At 37.5% G+C, this 20,596-nt stretch overlaps 1 long non-coding RNA gene across 1 annotated transcript; it reads right to left on the bottom strand.

Annotated features, from left to right (window-relative positions):
* Nucleotides 1–7,051: 7,051 nt before the first annotated feature.
* LOC102990201 (uncharacterized) lies at nucleotides 7,052–19,195 on the bottom strand. Its single transcript, XR_008617859.1, has 4 exons — nucleotides 18,655–19,195; nucleotides 17,516–17,618; nucleotides 8,943–9,095; nucleotides 7,052–7,437 (listed from the first exon to the last, which is right to left on the bottom strand). It is a non-coding gene; the product is annotated as an uncharacterized lncRNA (long non-coding RNA).
* Between the last annotated feature and the right edge of the window lie 1,401 nt (nucleotides 19,196–20,596).

The raw sequence follows: 20,596 nt of genomic DNA, 5'->3' as shown, positions 1-20,596 counted from the left end.
TAGAGACAGATACATATTTGTTACTTTGTCTCAAGCTTTGTCTTTCCTTTGCTTTTCTTCCCCCAGAATTAGTAAATCTCAGTTACTAATTTTTAGTTTAATATCTTCTTGGATGACACACTTGCCTAGTGGATATACCTTTTTTAATCAACAAAAGTATCAAAGCCTGGTCTAGTGTCTAGAACTAGATGTTGCCCACCTGTCTTTTCCTTTTTCACTTGTGTAATTCCCTCTCATCTATGACTTTTTTAAACATCCTCCTCAAAAATAACTTTGTAAAATCAGTTTAAGACCCACAACATCCATGAATCCTCTCAATGAAATCAATCTTTACCTCTTCTTCTATTTCAACACTCCAGCCAACAATCAGTGTTTTGGAGACATATGCTACCTCCCCAATTAAACAGGATTTTCTAGTTGGTGATAATTAAAATTATTATTGCAACTTTAATCTAAATGTGACCATACACCAAGCACTTAGGTAACCACTTTATATTCATTATCTCATTTGCTCTTTATGACATCCATTTGTAGTAAGCATTAGGCCCAGTTTTAATGCAGAAAATGAGCATTAGAGAGAATAAGTTCCTTGACCAATGTCATCTAGCTAGTAACAATAGAGCCAGATAATTTCTTACCTTCTTGCTTACCATTTTGTAGCATATATTTATGATTTTATGACTTGCCTCCCCCTCCACTAGAATGTAAATCCTTAAGGACAGAGATTTTAATCTGTTCTGTTCACTGTTGTGTCTAGAACAACACTTGGCCTCTAATAAGTTCAGTCTCTGTTTCTCTCTCTCCCTATATATATATATATATATATATATATATATATATATATATACATATACATAGCAATGCATCATAAAATAATTAAATAAATTATGTAAGCTCCAACTAAATATAAGACACAAATGTTTTTTTATCCATCAAGGTCTGCCTCAAATGTCACGCTGTGAATCTTTCCTGGACCTTCCACCCATCTCTCAAACTGGAATTGATCTTACCCTTTCACATACTCCAGCCCTTTCACCACACTGACTAGTCTTATAGTTCATTATTTACTTGTTGGTCTAAGTACAAATTAACATAAAGCACTTTGCAACATAAAAAAACCCTCCACGTTAAAAAGTTTTCTTTTAATTTTTAAAAATGTTAAAGTATGCATTTATTTTGGTTTTCTTTAACCTGCCCTCTCAAAGAAGACAATGAAGAAAAAGGTGGCCAGGCTGCCTCAGATGTGCCTAAAGTTCACAAAGTCACTTTTCAAAGAAGGAAAGGGCACCAGTGGCCAATTGGAACATGGCTTTGTTTTCTGTGACTTCACTGCTGCCACACAGGCATGACAAAGCCAGTGCCAGGCACATTCCTCCTCTCCAGGAAGGTGTACTTAAGTATGACTGGTGTCAAAAGGGAAGCCATCGTTCAGTGGAACAAAACACCACGGGATTGACCGTCCGAGCGGAGGCTCCAACACCAGCTGGGCACAACTGGTCACAAGCAGGCACTACTGTGGGCACGTTGGCTCCCACCCCAGCCCCACCTATGCTTTTCCCTTGCATGAATAGATGGAAGGGATCTATTTTATATATGTATACATACATATAAAACATATACACAAATATATATTCTACAGAATATTTTTCATAATATATATATATTCACTATGTATATTATAGAAAGAAAGAATGTATATAATCCCATGTTGTACCCCTTTCCTTACTGATTAGTTGATTGATTTTATATATATAATATATACATATTATATGTATATACAAATACACAAGGAGAGAACATGTAGAATATAACATATAATCAATCATATATAATCAGTAAGTGAATAAGTAAAGGAGTACATGGGATTTACAATCTAAACACCACTTTTATATGAAAAAATTATACAAATACTATTTTATCATTACTTTTTAATTATTTTAAAAATTAGATAATTTAGCTATAACAATAAGATCCATTGTAAAATATCTAAACCAATTTCTTTGTTGATAGTAGGTGAATAGAACATAGATATGAAACCATATAAGCAACAAGAATCCAAACACTAAAAATACAAAATTACTAACATTTTTGTTTACTGGTACTAATGTCCACAGCTCCTAGGGCACATTTGAGAACTTTCCTAAGAAAAAAATGTTTTATTTTTATTTATTTATTTATTAACATCTTTATTGGAGTATAATTGCTTTACAATGGTGTCTTAGATTCTGCTTTATAACAAAGTGAATCAGCTATACATATACATATATCCCCATATCTCCTTCCTCTTACATCTCCCTCCCACCCTCCCCATCCCACCCCTCTAGGTGGTCACAAAGCACTAAGCTGACCTCCCTGTGCTATGCAACTGCTTCCCACTAGCTATCTATTTTACATTTGGTACTATATATATGTCAATGCCACTCTCTCACTTCGTCCCAGGTATGCTTCCACCTCCCCATGTCCTCAAGTCCATTCTGTACACCCGTGGCTTTATTCCTGTCCTACCCCTAGGTTCTTCAGAACTATTTTTTTCTTAAGATTCCATATATATGTGTTAGCATACGGTATTTGTTTTTCTCTTTCTGACTTACTTCACTCTGTATGACAGACTCTAGGTCCATCCATCTCACTAGAAATAACTCAATTTCATTTCTTTTTATGGCTAAGTAATATTCCATTGTATATATGTGCCATATTTTCTTCATCCATTCATCTGTCAATGGACACTTAGGTTGCTTCCATGTCCTGGCTATTGTAAATAGAGCTGCAATGAACATTGTAGTACATGACTCTTTGAATTATGGTTTTCTCAGGGTATATGCCCAGTAGTGGGATTGCTGGGTCGTTTGGTACTTATATTTTTAGTTTTTTAAGGAACCTCCATACTGTTCTCCATAGTAGCTGTATCAATTTACATTCCCAGCAACAGTGCAAGAGGGTTCCCTTTTCTCCACACCCTCTCCAGCATTTATTGTTTGTAGATTTTTTCCTGATGGCCATTCTGACTGGTGTGAGGTGATATCTCATTGTAGTCTTGATTTGCATTTCTCTAATGATTAGTGATGTTGAGCATCCTTTCATGTGTTTCTTGGCGATCTGTATATCTTCTTTGGAGAAATGCCTATTTAGGTCTTCTGCCCATTTTTGGATTGGGTTGTTTGTGTTTTTGATATTGAGCTACATGAGCTGCGTTAGGGAGTGTTCTAATTTCATTCTTTTACATGTAGCTGTCCAGTTTTCCCAGCACCACTTATTGAAGAGGCTATCTTTTCTCCATTGTATAGTCTTGCCTCCTGTATCAAAAATAAGATGACCATATGTGTGTGGGTTTCTCTCTGGCTTTCTATGCTGTTCCATTGATCTATATTTCTGTTTTTGTGCCAGTGCCATACTGTCTTGATTACCTTAGCTTTGTAGTATAGTCTGAAATCAGGGAGTCTCATTCCTCCAGCTCAGTTTTTCTTTCTCAAGATTGCTTTGGCTATTCGGGGTCTTTTGTGTTTCCATACAAATTGTGAATTTTTTTGTTCTAGCTCTGTGAAAAATACCATTGGTAATTTGATAGGGATTGCAATGAATCTGTAGATTGCTTTGGGTAGTATAGTCATTTTCACAATGTTGATTCTTCCAAACCAAGAACATGGTATATCTCACCAACTGTTTGTATCATCTTTACTTTCTTACATCAGTGTCTTATAGTTTTCTGCATACAGGTCTTTTGTCTCCTTAGGTTGGTTTATTCCTAGCTATTTTATTCTTTTTGTTGCAGTGGTAAATGGGAGCGTTTCTTTAATTTCTCTTTCAGATTTTTCATCATTAGTGTATAGGAATGTAAGAGATTTCTGTGCATTAATTTTGTACCCTGCTACTTTACCACATTCATTGATTAGCTCTAGTAGTTTTCTGTTAGAGTCTTTAGGATTCTCTATTTATAGTATCATGTCATCTGCCAACAGTGACAGTTTTACTTCTTCTTTTCCAATTTGGATTCTTTTTGTTTCTTTTTCTTCTCTGGTTGCTGTGGCTAAAACTTCCAAAGCTATGTTGAATAATAATGGTGATAGTGGACAACCTTGTCTCGTTCCTGATCTTAGTGGAATTGGTTTCAGTGTTTCAACATTGCTAATGATGTTGGTGGTGGGTTTGTCATATATGGCCTTTAGTATGTTGAGGTAAGTTCCCTCATGCTTACTTTATGGAGGGGTGTTTTTCGTGCCTACTTTATGGAGGATTTTTATCATAAATGGTGTTGAAGTTTGTTGAAAGCTTTTTCTGCATCTTTTGAGATGATCATATGGTTTTTTACCCTTCAGTTTGTTAATATGGTGTATCACATTGATTGATTTGCATATATTGAAGAATCCTTGCATTCCTGGGATAAACCCCACTTGATCATGGTGTATGATCCTTGTAATGGTCTGTTGGATTTTGTTTGCTAGTACTTTGTTGTGCATTTTTGCATCTCTGTTCATCAGTGATATTGGCCTGTAGTTTTCTTTCTTTGTGACATCTTTGTCTGGTTTTGGTATCAGGGTGATTATGGCCTAGTAGAATGAGTTTGGGAGTGTTACGCCCTCTGCTTTATTTTGGAACAGTTGAGAAGGATAGGTGTTAGCTCTTCTCTAAACGTTTGACAGAATTTGCCTGTGAAGCCCTCTGGTCCTGGGGTTTTCTTTGATGGAAGATTTTTTATCGCAGTCTCAATTTCAGTGCTTGTGATTGGTCCATTTATATTTTCTATTTCTTCCTGGTTCAGTCTTGGAAGGTTGTGCTTTTCTAAGAATATGCCCATGTCTTCCAGGTTGTCCATTTTATTGGCATATAGTTGCTTGTAGTAATCTTTCATGATACTGTGTATTTCTGCAGTGTCAGTTGTTACTTCTCCTTTTTCATTTCTAATTCTATTAATTTGAGTCTTCTTTTTTTTCTTGATGAGTCTGGCCAATGGTTTATCAATTTTGTTTATCTTCTCAAAGAACCAGCTTTTAGTTTTATTGATCTTTGCTATTGTTTCCTTCATTTCTTTTTCATTTATTTCTGATCTGATCTTTATGATTTCTTTCCTTCTGCTAAATAGGGTTGTATTGCTATAAACTTCCCTCTTAGAACTGTTTTTGCTGCATCTCATAGGTTTTAGGTCATGGTGTTTTCATTGTCATTTCTTTCTAGGTATTTTTTGATTTCCACTTAGATTTCTTCAGTGATCTCTTGGTTATTTAGTAGTGTATTGTTTAGCCTCCATATGTTTGTATTTTTTACAGATTTTTTCCTGTAATTGATATCTAGTCTCATAGTGTTGTGGTCGAAAGAGATACTTGATATGATTTCAACTTTCTTAAATTTACCACGGCTTGATTTGTGATGCAAGATATGATCTATCCTGGAGAATATTCCATGAGAACTTGAGAAGAAAGTGTATTCTGTTGTTTTTGGAAGGAATTTCCTACAAACATAAATTAAGTCCATCTTGTTAAATGTATCATTTAAAGCTTCTGCCCCTTATTAATTTTCATTTTGGATGATCTGTCCATTGGTGAAAGTGGGGTGTTAATGTCCCTTGCTATGATTGTGTTACTGTCGATTTCCCCTTTTATGCCTGTTAGCATTTGCCTTATGTATTGAGGTTCTCCTATGTTGCATGCATAAATATTTAGAATTTTTATATCTTCTTCTTGGATTGATTCCTTGATCATTATGTAGTGTCCTTCTTTGTCTCTTTTAATATTCTTTATTTTAAAGTTTATTTTATCTGATATGAGAATTGCTACTCCAGCTCTCCTTTGATTTCCATTTGCATGGAATATCTTTTTCCATCCCCTCACTTTCAGTGTGTATGTGTCCCTAGGTCTGAAGTGGGTGTCTTGTAGACAGCATATATATGGGTCTTGTTTTTGTATCCATTCAGCCAGTCTATGTCTTTTGGTTGGAGTATTTAATCCATTTACATTTAAGGTAGTTATCAATATGTGTGTTCCTATTACCATTTTCTTAATTGTTTTGGGTTTGTTATGGTACGTCTTTTCCTTCTCTTGTGTTTCCTGCCTAGAAAAGTTCCTTTAGCATTTGTTGTAAAGCTGGTTTTGTGGTTCTGGTCCTGAAATCTCTTAGCTTTTGCTTGTCTGTAAAGTTTTTAATTTCTCCATCAAATCTGAATGAGATCCTTGCTGGGTAGAGTAATCTTGGTTGTAGGTTTTTCCCTTTCATCACTTTAAATATGTCCTGCCACTCCCTTCTGGCTTGCAGAGTTTCTGCTGAAAGATCAGGTGTTAACCTTATGGGGATTCCACTGTATGTTATTTGTTGTTTTTCCCTTATTGCTTTAAATATTTTTTCTTTGTATTTAATTTTTGATAGTTTGATTAATATGTGTCTTGGCATGTTTCTCCTTGGATTTATCCTGTATGGGACTCTCTGTGCTTCCTGGACTTGATTGACTATTTCCTTTCCCATATTAGGGAAGTTTTCAACTATAATCTCTTCAAATATTTTCTCAGTCCCTTTCTTTTTCTCTTCTCCTTCTGGGACCCCTATAATTTGAATGTTGTGCATTTAATGTTGTCCCAGTGGTCTCTGAGGTTGTCCTCGATTCTTTTCATTCTTTTTTCTTTATTCTTCTCTGCAGTAGTTATTTCCACTATTTTATCTTCCAGGTCATTTATCAGTTCTTCTGCCTCAGTTTTTCTGTTAACGATTCCTTCCAGAGAATTTTTAATTTCATTTGTTGTGTTGTTCATTGTTTGTTTGCCCTTTAGTTCTTCTAGGTCCTTGTTAAACGTTTCTTTTATTTTCTCCATTCTATTTCCAAGATTTTGGATCATCTTTACTATCATTACTCTGAATTCTTTTTCAGGTAGACTGCCTATTTCCTCTTCATTTGTTTGGTCTGGTCGGTTTTTACCTTTCTCCTTCATCTGTTGTGTGTTTCTCTGTCTTCTCATTTTGTTTCACTTACTGTGTTTGGGGTCTCCTTTTCACAGGCTGCAGGTTCATAGTTTCCAATTTTTTTGGTGTCTGCCCCCAGTGGGTAAGGTTGGTTCAGTGGGTTGTGTAGGCTTCCTAGTGGAGGGGACTGGTGCCTGTGCTCTGGTGGATGAGGCCGGATCTTGTCTTTCTGGTGGTCAAGACTGCGTCTGGTGGTGTGTTTTGGGGTGTCTGTGACTTTATTATGATTTTAGGCAGCCTCTCTGCAAATGGGTGGGGTTGTGCTCCTGTCTTGCTAGTTGTTTGGCATAGGGTGTCCAGCACTGTAGCTCGCTGGTCTCTGAGTGGAGTTGGGTCTTACCATTGAGATACAGATCTCTTGGAGAGTTTATGCCATTTGATATTACATGGAGCCAGTAGGTATCTGGTGGACCAATGTTCTGAACTCAGATCTCCCACCACAGAGGCACAGGCCTGACACCCGGTCAGAGCACGAAGACCCTGTCAGCCACACAGCTCAGAAGAAAAGGGGGGAAAAAAGAAGAAAAAACTAAATAAAATAAAATAAAGCTATTAAAATAAAAAATTATTAAAAATTTAATAATTCAAAAGTAATAAAAAAGAAAAAGAAAGAAGAGAGCAACCAAACCAGGAAAGAAATCCACCAATGATAACAAGTGCTAAAAGCTATAGTAAAAAAAAAAAAAAGTACAGACAGACCCTAGGACAAATGTTAATAGCAAAGCTATACAGAAAAACTCACACAAAGAAGCCTACACATACACACTCAAAAAAAGAGAAAAAGGAAAAATATATACATATATGTATAAAAAAAAGGAAGAGAACCAAATCAATAAACAAATCTACCAATGATAATAAGCTCTAAATAGTAAACTAAGGTAAACATAAAACCAGAAACAAATTAGATGGAGAAAGCAAACCCCAAGTCTACAGTTGTTCCCAAAGTCCACTGCCTCAATTTTGGGATGATTCGTTGTCTATTCAGGTATTCCAGAGATGCAGGGTACACAAGTTGATTGTGGAGATTTAATCCACTCCTCCTGAGGCTGCTGGGAGCAATTTCCCTTTCTCTTCTTTGTTCGCACAGATCCTGGGGTTTAGCTTTGCATTTGGCCCTGCCTCTGCATGTAGGTCACCTGAGGGCATCTGTTCTTCACTCAGACAGGACGGGGTTAAAGTAGCAGCTGATTAGGGGGCTCTGGCTCACTCAGGCCGGGGGGAAGGAGAGGTACGGAATGCGGGGTGAGCCTGCAGCTGCAGAGGCCAGTGTGACATTGCAACAGCCTGAGGCGCCGTGTGTTCTCCCAGGGAAGTTGTCCCTGGATCACGGAACCCTGGCCGTGGCGGGCTGCACAGGCTCCTGGGAGGGGAGGTGTGGCTAGTGAGCTGTGCTTGCACACAGGCTTCTTGGTGGCTGCAGCAGCAGCCTTAGCGTTTCATGGCTGTCTCTGCTGTCTGCGCTGACAGCCGCGGCTCGCGCCTGTCTCTGGAGCTCGTTTAGGCGGTGCTCTGAATCCCCTCTGCTCACGCACTCTGAAACAATGGTCTCTTGCCTCTTAGGCAGGTCCAGACTTTTTCCTGGGCTCCCTCCCGGCTAGCTGTGGTGCACTAGCCCCCTTCAGGCTGTGTTCATGCAGCCAACCCCAGTCCTCTTCCTGGGATCTGACCTCGGAAGCCCGAGCCTCAGCTCCCAGCCCCCACGAGCCTCAGCTCCCAGCCCCCGCCCGCCCCAGCGGGTGAGCAGACAAGCCTCTCGGGCTGGTGAGTGCTGGTCGGCACCGATCCTCTATGCAGGGATCTCTATGCTTTGCCCTCTGCACCCCTATTGCTGTGCTCTCCTCTGTGGCTCTGAAGCTTCCACACCCCCCGCCCCGCCATCTCCACCAGTGAAGGGGCTTCCTAGTTTGTGGAAACCTTTCCTCCTTCACAGTTCGCTCTGCAAGGTGCAGGTCCCATCCCTATTCTTTTGTCTCTGTTGTTTCTTTTTTATTTTGCCCTACCCAGGTGTGTGGGGAGTTTCTTGCCTTTTGGGAAGTCTGAGGTCTTATGCCAGCGTTCAGTAGGAGCTGTTCCACATGTAGATGTATTTCTGACGTATTTGTGCGGAGGAGGATGATCTCCATGTCTCACTCCTCCACCATCTCGAAGGTCTCCTCCCAGAAAAAGATTTTTTAAATAAACAAAACTGTGCAGACACCTTCTTGATTACATACTCAAAAGACTGATTAAGGGAGATACAACTCTAAAGTTAAATCACAGATTTTATGTTGTTAAAAAAAAAATCAGCTTGGCAACACCAAACATCTTTCAGATTCTTCTGGGATTTTTAAACTTTCTCTTGAGAGGTCTAGGTTTTTCAAGTTATTTTAAACATTCTGATTATTAATTAAAATGGGCATTTATATCAATGAAATCAGTTTTGGTATATATTTAGTGCTGACATACTCTTTCCATGAGAGAGTTTTTATTTCAAAAATATGGATTAAAAATGACATAATCATAAATCTTAAAACACTTCATTTATGTTTAACAAGAAATAACTTCCCAATGATTTGCTTCACAAAAAATAAAACAAAACAGTAAACTATACAAAAAACAAAAGCAATAACAGTTCCACTGGGAAACAAAAATGACTTTCTTTTCTAAGTACTAAGACAATATCTATACGATCAAATACACTAATCAGACAGATGTCATAATGAGGATAGAAGGCCTGTTTTTCTTCTTTCAAAATCCTGGTGAAGTCACCAGTGAAAGGAAGTTGCAAGGATAAAAATGAGTAACTCATCTCTTTATCTTGTTTTCATTTTCTTTCAAAATATTTTTATTGTGTAATATTAGGCCTAAGTGGCCTTAAGAGATTTATAAAGTATAATGATAAAACAAACACCATGATTCTGATTCCTGATTTCAAGTGCACAGAGAAACACTGTTAATGCTATTTGTGGAATTCTTTTCTCCTTCCTTTTATTTATTTATGACATTTTAGGATTGGGGGCAGATAACTGGTTTTCTGTAATAAGAATCTTTTCTTCTTGAGTAACTGATCCAAAAAGTAATACCTTAAAGGGAGTGAGCTACATGTTGGGAGGTACAAGCAGAGGGAATGGGGCAAGTGTTAGAAAAATAATTTGCCAGATTATTTCAAATTTCTTAGTGGCCCAAGATTGAGATTACTAATTGCTATGGCAAATTTCATTGTCTTTTGCTATTGGTTTACCCTGCAAAGCATGCTCAGAATCAAATTTCTTCAGTTCATAAATATTAAACTTAATTATTTCCATATGGGAGGCACTGTTTTGGGTGGTCAGTAGATAAATAATATACTGTAATAAATGAGAGAGACAAAGCCCCCGTCCTGACAGTGCCTACATTCAAGTAGGGAAAAGCAATTGAATAAAGTGCTGAAGAGATAGACAATATTTAAAAGAAAATAATGGAATGATGTGTTTTTATATTGGTAGAGTTTATATAGTAAAATATCAAACAAGACATTATATTAGTAATTTCCCCTTCCACCTCTTGCTCTGTTTTCCTTCAAACATAGTATGTTTTTCATATTTACTCATAAAGAAAAAATTAAATATACGTTTTAGATGAAATAGCACTTTCCCTTAGAGACAAATTATACAATGTGTAAATAACCTCAGAACTCTGAGGAGTTTTGTTACAGGTAAACTGAGTTTGAATATCAGCAGTCCTTTTACACTGGTTTTCAGAAAAGTTGGTAAGGCTGTCTAAATGGAATAATATTTTAAATGACTTGTAAAGACTGTCTAGAAGAAAATAAAGAGCCTTGTTTACTCATGGATGCTGATGAATCAATTTACCCCTGAGGCAATGATATTAATATGTCACCTCTATAGATCGTCCTAGGTGATTTGGAGTATATAAAAAGCGGGATACCCTTTCCTTATTGATTAGACTAAGCTACGTTAAAATAAGCCTCTCTAATCAATTTTTTAATCCAGCAAAAAATAATGGAAAATATACTAAAACATTTTCTCTGTTTTAAAAAATATCAAGGGGAAATTTAGTCCTCATCAACTGCTTTTCTTTAGCGTAGTTTCCATGCCTGGTGAACAATGGAATAGTTAGGCCATCTGCTGGTAAGTGGCAAGTAGGCAACGTTTTTCATCCAAACTCAACTAAAGCCACCTCGGTGGTATTTCAGGGACTTAAGGAGTTAATTAGCAGAGGTCTTGTTGTGTTTTGTTTTGTTTTTCCCTTACGCACATTAATTGGTAATCTTTCACTTTAAATATTTTCAGTCACAGTAATTTAACATCGTAACTTTAAACGCTTCTAATTGAGGGGGAGCTACAACAGGAATATGCGACTCTAGTGCTTGCACCATTTATGTATTCAACTAATATTTATTGAAGGTCTGTTATGGAGAAGGCAGCATTTTAAACATACAGCAATATACACGACAACTTCTTTACCCTCACAGAACAAATATTCTAGATGGGCAGGTGTTGTGTTAACTAGTAAAATAATTAAAAAATAATTTTTTCTTAAAGAATGAGTAAACCAAGCTAGAGTGTTTCATAGTTTATAGTGGATGCTGCAGTGTTTCAATCTGGTTTCTAGAGAGAAAGACAAGGATTCTTGAATCTTTTTTCTGGAAAATACTAACTTATTCTGTCAGCTGATGTCAACCAAATTGAATACATGGTGCTAAAATTCACTTCTGAGGATTCCTGGCCCTTGTAAATTTGACTGTCTCTAATTTCAGTGAACTTCCCGAACTGTAGCAATCCATGGAAATGATATATCTCTGTAACTAGGGATTTTAAGCAGACTTTCCTTGAAGCAGTAGAGACTAACTCTCCTTTCAATGTGAAAGGCAGAACAAGACATTCCAGCATTGAGGATATCTGCATTAGGTCATCCCGAATGTAATTCATCGATGCTACTGCTAAAGCTTCTGCTAACACAACAGAACCTGTTCGCCAGGTAAATTGAGGACTTCAATTTTCTGGGGACTTCAATTTGGCACCATTCCCAGGATCATACTCTCTCTCTCTCATACACACACACACACACACACACACACACACAGAGCCAGCCTTATAGGTTCATTTCTAGTTCATAGGATCCTGCAGCAGAAACAAATTATCTAATTAATACCTAAATTGCCTAATTAATACTCAAATCATCCAGTTAATATCAATTCTAAAACCATTTTATTTTGTTGCTGTTAACATCTTTCTTCACGGGATTCTTTACCTCTAGCCCCTATTCCCATTTTTCTCTATAGATTTCATTCACAAACATTTCACGTTTCATCCCTGTAAGTTCATAAATCTCTTCTATTCGTTCATTTAAATGGCATTAAACTCACTGCAAATCTTTACTCTTAGATTGCAATGGGCTTGACTCTCTTTGGGCTTCTGTAGCCACCACAACATGCCCACTGAGAGGAGATGAAGAAGGAGGTAGGGTCCCCCAGGAGAATCTGTCCCTCTAGTGATATTTACATATTTAAAGGAGAAATATTTTATAATAAGAGGAGCCAACTTCAAATATGTCCTGGACTGCGCCTGAAATTAAAAAGTTAAACCTATGGGGTTTTGTTTTGTTTTTGTTTTTTAGTGAATGAGGTACTGAGGCAGAAAAGATAACAGCCACCAGGGTTATCTTCCTAAAACAGAAATACAGGACTTCCAATGTCCCTGCATTGCCTGTAAGAATGCAAGCAACCTTTGGCTGCAGTCTGCATGTATCAAGCCTGTCCTCCTAACTGGTCCCTGGCATGGGAATAGGTAGAGAAAGTCTTCAAAGCAAACATCTTGGACTCAAAGAGAAGGCTTTGAAAGAAAATCTGACTCCAAGGCAAGACCACCTGGCCACAGTGGTGGAGAGTGGGGAATGGTGGAGGAACGGCCTCATGGGAAGAATGCAACTGCATTTCAAAACAACTAGGGCAGAGCCTCTGGACGGTGATGCAAAAATGCATCCAGTTTTGTGGGATACAGTGTGGAGGACCAGGAGTGCTTGCGTTGCTGGAACTAGCGACAAGGCTGCTGCTCTGCGTTGCCAGTTGAAGAGTTGCCGTGGTTAGAGTGTGGCTTTTATTGACTTTGAGGGTCCTGGTCAATCTGAACTATGAGAAGCACAGCCAGATTGGTTGAGAGCAATTGCCTATACCTTACAATTGCCTTACCTATACCCAACGCTTTACGCTCTTCTTGACATACATACATTCTGCCATTAAATCACTGTATGACTTTGGGTAAAACATTTCACCTCTGTGAGCCTCATTTTTTCTGTTAGATAGAGATGATGACAATGCCTATCTTGGAGTAGTTCTGAGACTAAGGTGAAGTAATGTATATGAATACATTTTGTAGCTCTTAAAGCATTACACAGATGTAAAGTATCAAAGGTTGGAAAGCTCTTTTGTACTACTCATTCACATATGTATCCACACATTAACATTTTAGTGACTAAAATAGAATACTAATTATTGTATTGATATTCTTCTATTCAACAAAATAAATAACATCATTTGTAAAGATATATATATAGGCATACACACACACACACACACGCACGCACGCGCACACACACACTGCCCCCCCTAAGACTCAAAGTTATTTTCAGTTTGAACTGAAAAAGAAATGTAGCTCATAAATATTTTGATGTTTTCTGCCTTGCCCACTTGCACAGAAGTTGACTATCACTCATCTATAAAAATAGGTCCAAAGCTATCAGTGGGATACAAGATAATTGCAAGTTAACCTACTTCTCCGTTTCATCTTGCTAGATTACCCTCCCCTTACTACATCCTCATCTAGTACAGACCTCTAACTTTTATCTAGTCTGTGTTCTCTTACTCTTCCGTGCCTTTGAAAATGTCAATCCCTACTTTGAATTTCTTGTCCACTTTTGTTTATCTCTTTAATAAAAAAATATTCTTGTCCTTCAAGATGCAGTTCATGTCACTTTCTCTGTGAAACTACCCCAGTTCTCAATCAGTAGTAGAATGTCCCCTTCTTTGTAGCCCTTCATACTCGTATTGAATATCAAGTGTTATTTTATAAATGCTTATAAGTATTTAATATAAACCTTCTCATTTACATAAAACTCTTAAAGAGTAGGAATATTTTTATGTACATCCTTGTATCCCTGTACGTAGCCTAGTGCTTAGCATTATTACTATTACTATTTCTACTATAGGAAGTGTTAACTAAATATACATTAAAAAGAAATGTTCTAGGGACTTCCCTGGTGGTGCAGTGGTTAAGAATCTGCCTGCCAATACAGGGGACATGGGTTCGAGCCCTGGTCTGAGAAGACCCCACATGCTGCAGAGCAGCTAAGCCCGTGTGCCACAACTACTGAGCCTGCACTCTAGAGCCCGCGAGCCACAGCTACTGAGCCCGCATGCCACAGCTACTGAAGCCCGCATACCTAGAGCCCATGCTCCACAACAAGAGAGGCCACCACAATGAGAAGCCTGCGCACCGCAGCGAAGAGTAGCCCCCGCTCGTCGCAACTAGAGAAGGCCCACGCACAGCAACGAAGACCGAACGCAGCCAAAAATAAATAAATAAATTTAAATAAATAAATAAATAAAATAAAAAGAAATGTTCTAGTAACCCACTCAAATTTTGAATATGAGCCTCAACTTTATTTTTTCTCTCCTTTTTGTTCAGTTGTGGAAATAAAAAGACAAGAAAAGACCTTGAAGGAAGATTCATATGGATGCCAGGTACATAGTCTTTCCAAAAGTACTCTTGTGAAGGCAGAGCACTTAGTCCTTCCCAGTATACAGAGAGAAATGACTGAGGCCAAACGGACAGAGAGAGTGAAAATTCCTCATGGTTGGGGGGGTTGACATTGGCCTTGTGGCTCTCAGTCGATCTAAATGGGATGGACAACAAGGTTAGTGAGGGTCCGTGAAGCTCTGACATACTGACTGTGTTTCCAAAGTGGAGTCCATTAAGAGACAAGGATAATTCAAGCGAGTGGCCAGCTAGTGGACAGTTTTGAGAAGCAAACACTGTCCAGAGGCCTAGAATGGAGCAAAGAAGGCTAAGACAAAGTTTAATTCTGCACATAGGATCAGATAAATTCTTGCAATGCAATGAGAGCAGAATATACAGATACCAGATTGTGCAAGCAGGGGAGGGATGCAATGAAGCAATATCCAAAATTGCAAAAGCAAAATCAGTATTTTAGAACAAAATAAAATATTTTAGTCAGAATATGTAACAAATTTGAATCTGGACTTGAACAAATATTCTTATACGTAGATTTCCCTTAGAAGCATTAGTGTCACAGAGAAAGAAAAAGATAATGATCTAAGCTAAGAACGTTTCTAAATATCCATGACTAGACTATTTTACCAAATCTGGGTGGAAAGATATGTGCAATGAGATAGTTCTTAACTTGGTATGCACGTGAGTTACACTGAGTGCTAGTTGTACTATAAAAATAGGTAAGGAGTTTGGTAAAATTATATGTCATTTTCTCATAACGTGTACAGTTTTTAACAAAAATGGCTTTCAAACCAAATAACCCAATTTGCATTTTATTAGAAAAGAAACACTCAATACAGGAGAGGGTGAAAAATTACAACCTTAAATATGACTTTTATGACTACTCAGAAATTACCTTTGATTCTAAGAGACGGTTACACAGCAGTTAGTACATACAGGATACCAAACCTGTTGGAATTTGCTGCGTTTAATACACTTGGGCTGCAAAAGCATGGTGACTGCAGCACTGGCATTGGAACTTTGTACTTTAAGCAGGACTCAACTTAAAAACATATAATATAGCATATTATCCCAAATGGTCCTAAATCAGGTTCTCTAGAGGCAGAGCCTGAGACAGGGACTCAGGCACAGGTAATTTACTGAACACATGCTCAGGAGGAAAAATACACTGAAGGATTGTATAGGACAGGGAGAGGGAAAGGGCCGAGCAAGGATGTGTCTCACTTATAGTCTAGACTTGGCCTGATCAACTGGGGAGAGCAGGAGTCCTGGAGGACATACTAAAGTTTGCTCATCTGAATTGCTATGCCTTGAGGAGAAGGGGCTGGACATTTCTATCCATGGTGTTCCACATATTTCAGACACTGGTCCTATGGGAGGAAGGATGTGGTTGGAATCTCTCAAGCATACCCAGGCCAAGGACATTTCTCTGGAGATAGAAGCCCTCTGAGGCACATTCGCAGCACCTGTGGGATGGTGCTGTGAGGGCCCATTGAAAAGAATCTGGGCTAAGCACCCCAAGCAACTACTGCCAAAATCCAAAGTACGTATACCGAATTTAAAATGCGAACATAAATTTGCTTTTAATGTATTCACTCTATAAATATACACATATAAATAAACACAAAGAATTTAGGGCCAAACTTTCATAAATTAATTAACTGCATACATTCTTTAAGCAGATGAAACTTTACAAACTATCTTATTTCCATTTTTGTCGATGCAAGAAGTTCTAACTTAAATTATTGGAAAAAGTATTTTCCCAAGTTTAATGATTTGTGATTTTCTTTTTTTAGCTTTATTTCATTCTATTAGATGTTTTTATTTTAAGGAACATCAAAATTCATATTCTGGAAGTAGGCGGGGTATAAATTATAAATAAGGTATCACAAGATAGAATGAGGACAGGTGAAGCCTCATAACTTTTATTCTTTGACATCTGAAAACACTAGCTACCTACACTGGAAACTAAATATTCTAAACATCCTTCCACACTTTCCTGAGCCAATGCTTACTTATTTTTCAGACTTCGTAGTTGTGTATATTCAGGTAACCCACATAGCTTTGCAAATGCAAAGTGAAATGCTGCCTATAATGGTGAGAAAGGTAAGATATATTTATTTTAGATTAGTTTCTGATTTCAGTTTAAGGAACAGTCTGGAGACTGTCACTGGAGACACATGATTCATATACTCATTTAAATGAACAAACAAACAAAAACAAAAACCAACAACTATATATATACATATATATATAATCTTTGTGTTTTCACTATAGTAACAGCTCTATAAGATATATAGAAGTTACAAAAATTATAAGGATATAATATATTAACTACCCTGAAAAGAACTCACCATCCAGCAGTGTCATATACTCAACTAGCCACAATTATATAACATGAAAACTACAAGAGAGGACTGTAAACAAATGACACAAGTGCAAGAGGTTTGGGGAATAATATATTCTTCTGGGGAAATCCAGTGTTAAGCAGTTTTCATAGATGTCATCATTTGCACTAAAGCCTTAAAGTATGAGTTAAGGAAGGAAAGGCATAAGTAGAATGAGTGAAAAGGGTGCAGTCATCAGAAGCTCTCTTTGGATAATTTCATATGTGAATGATAGGGATTACCCAAAAAGGTTGAAACATCAAGTTTCTGAAAGTACAGGGGCCAAAGCATTTTCTAACATATAAATACCAGAAACTAATAAACAGTTTTCTTTTCTCAAAGTGTGATCATCAAAATGAATTAGCTTTGACTATTTTCAGACCTTGAATTGCCTTTTACACAGTTTAAAATTCTAGAAGTTGTATATGATTGGTCTAGGCTGTGTCAGGTGCTCACCCTTTCACCGGAGGAAATATGCCAGTCCTTGATGAAAAGTTTTATTGAGACTACATCCAATGGAGAATGGAAAGATGTCTAAAGAAAACTGGATGTGCTGTATCTAGAAAAAGATGTAATTGATAGTTAGGATAGAAGACACAAATATCCAGTTCCCTGTTAGAAGAAGTCAAGTTAGTGCAAATGCTCTCTTGCCCTATATCATTCCCTTGTCACATAGCTTAGGAATGTGAACAAATGCTGAGATAGATAAGTTGAGTATTTCATCTTTATTGTCTATACTTCCTCACCCTGCAACATACTAATAGAAAATGTGTTAATTTCTACAGTAGGAGAGAGTCAGGAAAGGATAAGAGCTACAGAAGTGTCCCTCGACGACTGAGATCTAGAATGGTTCTCTTCCATTGGTTCCTTGATGTATTGCTAGCAGAAAGGAAAGGAAGCACATGACCCAGGTTAGGATAAATTGTAGAGATACATGCTGAACATTGATTGCACTTTTTAATTTTCCTGTCGGATTAATTTTTCATCAATGGTCCAGGGAAATAAGTGATGATTGAACCACAATTTTGCCAAGTTCTTTGTTTCTCTCTTCTTCTTTCTACCTTGAAATAAACTTCTGCCACCAGACAGTTTTACTGTCTCCTGATGCCTGGTACAATGTTTTATCATTTAGTGTGTTGGATTTGGAATGGTGCTATGGAAAGGACCTGTAATGCGGCACTATATTTGTACGTCTCTTGCTCTAATGCAGGTTCACAATCCTAGACCACAATGGCTAGATCACATTTCTGCTAGTATTCCCAGAGCTATGGACAATAAGTACTTAATAAACATTTTTAATAAATAATTGAAGTTATAGGCATATTGCATATTACTAGAGTTTGCTTCAGTATTCTTCCTTTGTCAAACACAATGTCAAATGAAAAGACAAACTATTAAAAAGCAGTTCTAACTGCATAGGATAGAAGATGATGGGAGAACTTAAGTATGTGATAAACTTAAGTGTAGCAATCACCTATTTTTTAAAAAACTGAGATAGCTCCAATATTAATAACAGGATAATTTTTTTTTAATTTATTTACTTATTTATTTTTGGCTGCGTTGGGTCTTCCTTGCTGCGTGCGGGCTTTCTCTACCTGTGGCAAGCAGGGACTAGTCTTCATTGCGGTGCATGGGCTTCTCATTGTAGTGGCTTCTCTTGTTGCAGAGCACGGGCTCTAGGCACGTGGGCTTCAGTAGTTGTGGCATGCAGGCTCAGTAGTTGTGGTTGGCGGGCTCTAGAAAGCAGGCTCAGTAGTTGCGGCGCACGGGCTTAGTTGCTCCATAGCATGTGGGATCTTCCTGGACCAGGGATCGAACCCGTGTCTCCTGCACTGGCAGGCAGATTCTTAACCACTGCACCACCAGGGAAGTCCTAACAAGATAAATTTTAAAAGAAACTGTTTCACAGACTCCAGGTCCATCCACCTCACTACAAATAATTCAATTTCGTTTCTTTTTATGGCTGAGTAATATTCCATTGTATATATGTGCCACATCTTCTTTATCCATTCATCTGTTGATGGACACTTAGGTTGCTTCCATGTCCTGGCTATTGTAAATAGAGCTGCAATGAACATTTTGGTACATGACTCTTTTTGAATTCTGGTTTTCTCAGGGTATATGCCCAGTAGTGGCATTGCTGGGTCATATGGTAGTTCTGGTTTTAGTCATTCTTATCTCTCCCAGTTAAGTAATCTAAGTATATCCCCTTTTGCTTCAGCCATTTTGAGTTGGGTTTCTGCCACTTGCACCCAAAAGATTTCTGGCAGAGACAGGTTTTCTGAGTGGGTTTAAGGGGTAGTTTGAGACGGAGAGGAAGAGGTATCTTTCAAGGCACGGAGAAAGAAAAGAGTGAAGTGAAGCTACTTACTCTACCCTCAGCCCCTAAACAACACAGAATTTGAGTTCTAGAAACAATACTTTGACCAAAATATTTGGTGACATTCATGATACTATTTCCTAGTCTCTTGGTTCAGAGTGCTGCCCACGTAGCAGCATTCACTGTTCATGAGCACAGGAGTACGTGGACTACACCACGATTGAGTAATTACAGCTTCAATCTGGATACCACTTCTAATGCCACTCCTGGTGTTTAGGTTACTGTGGGCCAACCTCTTGAATTTTCACTCCTTAACTTTGCAAATTCGTAATACTGGAAACAGTGGGACAAATCAAAGTCACGATAGTGCAGGGAAGTCATGCCTTCTGCCTGCTCTTCAACAATTCTTTCATTGGTGTCTTTTTCAGAAAATTTTTCTATTGATACTTTCATATGGTTCTAAAATTCATGTGAGTAAAATTCATGCTATGCTTATGAAGACAATTTTTAAAATAGAGCTTAAGAGTAATGATTAAATTTTCTCTGTGTGATTACTAAGAAAAATGTGTCGTTATAAATTTCAATTAAGCCCTGTATTCTGCCCTGAAGTCAAACGCAAACTTCCTATTGAAATCATTTACTAATCCACATATACTAAAATTATTAGAATTATTACATTTTTACTACTTTTAATATATGGTTTTCTTCCTAGTTATATTTCAAATTTTGCCTAGAATATTTTAACTTTAACTTTTATAAACTCTGATATAAACATTTGAAAAATTTGTTTTAAATTTATATTATATATAACAAAATTTCTTGACGCTCAGAAACAGAAGTTATTTTGTCAAAATATCACTTCTGAAGCAAAAGTATTTTGAATTGTCTTATTGTAAAGTAATTTATTTTGACAGTTATTTATTGAATGCCTACTATAGCCCATCATTGATCTAGATTCTGGGCATACAGCAGAGGACTAGTCCTATGGGACCTCTGTCCTCTTGTACAGGAGACAGAATAAATAAACAATCAGATAAATACACAAGATAACTTCAGTACTGTTAGGAAATTAAAACAGGCGTGCTCTGATAGAAAATCAAGTGAAGGTGCATTTCTGAGGAGGTGACATTTGATCTGAGACCTGAATCTGTGTTATGCTATGCTATGGGCTGAATTGTATCCCCCAAAATTCATATGTGGAAGTCCTAACCTCATTA

This window comes from Physeter macrocephalus, chromosome 7, assembly GCF_002837175.3.
Source record: "Physeter macrocephalus isolate SW-GA chromosome 7, ASM283717v5, whole genome shotgun sequence".
NCBI classification, from domain to species: Eukaryota; Metazoa; Chordata; class Mammalia; order Artiodactyla; family Physeteridae; genus Physeter; species Physeter macrocephalus.
This window is presented reverse-complemented; position numbering and strand designations above follow the sequence as displayed.